This window comes from Ictalurus punctatus, chromosome 2 (genome assembly GCF_001660625.3).
Source record: "Ictalurus punctatus breed USDA103 chromosome 2, Coco_2.0, whole genome shotgun sequence".
Taxonomy (NCBI): Eukaryota; Metazoa; Chordata; class Actinopteri; order Siluriformes; family Ictaluridae; genus Ictalurus; species Ictalurus punctatus.
Genome location: NC_030417.2, coordinates 2304122 through 2305343, shown reverse-complemented (window position 1 = coordinate 2305343; position 1222 = coordinate 2304122). Strand labels below are relative to the sequence as shown.

The 1222-nt window shown below is 38.6% G+C and overlaps 1 protein-coding gene across 1 annotated transcript in view; it reads right to left on the bottom strand.

Annotated features, from left to right (window-relative positions):
- Positions 1-264: 264 nt before the first annotated feature.
- LOC128634938 (tripartite motif-containing protein 16) overlaps positions 265-1222 on the bottom strand; it is a 6984-nt gene continuing 6026 nt past the window's right edge. Inside the window, exon 7 of the mRNA XM_053685890.1 lies at positions 265-1222. This exon is cut by the window's right edge and continues 902 nt beyond it. The gene's annotated coding sequence lies outside the window, so the exon portion shown is untranslated.

Here is a 1222-nt window from a genome sequence, read left to right as displayed (position 1 = left end):
GATGACTATACTTCACTTTAGCTTATTACAGTGTACATGTTACTTGCCGCGCTTCAACCTTATGTAGACCATAATGTGCGAGGTATGTTAGCAAGTACAGGATGAGGGATGCCACCATCACTGTCCAATTTGGAAACTGGAGACAGACAACTGGGAACACACAACTGCAAAACCCATCATTAAATGTTCAATTTATGCACCAGGTCAAGGCCTATTAAAAATGGTGAATACTTTTCAAATGATTCACTGTATACTGATTTTAATAATGCAGAAATCCATTAAACATTCGAAACGAGGAGTTTAGTTTTTAACATATTAAGACTTCTGATGTTTACAGAGCACACACATTGTTCGATATAAACAAATCACAAGGCCCTGATTGTGTGGAGTTTGTATTTCTAAACTTAGCAGCTGATATTATTTCATCTCTTTTAACTTATCTTCTTAATCTTTCATTAGACAACGGGGTTATACCAGAAATTTGGAAATCAGTTTTTTTTCTTTTTATTAAACCAGGGAAATCCCACTATATTAGATCATTACAGTCCAATCCCAAAGCCTCCTGTCCTATATCCCTTTTAGAAAACCTCTTCAGTGAACCGTTATCAGTTTGCAAAAAAGTCTAAGGTCATAAAAACATATCATCGCAACAGCTGTTTTGAAAGTCCTAAAACAATGTCACGGTACCTCCTGCACTTCCCTGTTTGTCGATTTATCAAAGGCTTTCGACTTGACTCAGCTACCCTTATACATGGCTCCTCGTGGTTAATAAGGTTATTAAAATTATTACTCATACTAGGTCTCCCTCGTGTTTATTTCATGTCATTTTTATCCACAACATGGGACGGGACGGTTTGCCATCATTGATGGAACAATGAATTCTGAATTATTCCAGAGAATTCTCAAGAAAAACGTCAGGACATCTGTCCATGAACTGAATCTCAAGAGAAAGTCAGTCATGCAGCAACACAACGACCCTAAACACACGAGTCTTTCAACTAAAGAACGGTTTAAGAAGAATAAAGTTAATGTTTTGGAACGGCCAAGTCAAAGTCCTGACCTTAATCCAATAGAAATGTTGTGGAAGAACCTGGAGCAAGCAGTTCGTGAGGAAACCCACCAACATCCCAGAGTTGAAGCGGTTCTGTACTGAGGACCGGGATAAAATTCCTCCAAGCCGATGTGCAGGACTGACCAACAGTTACCGCAAACGTTTATCTGC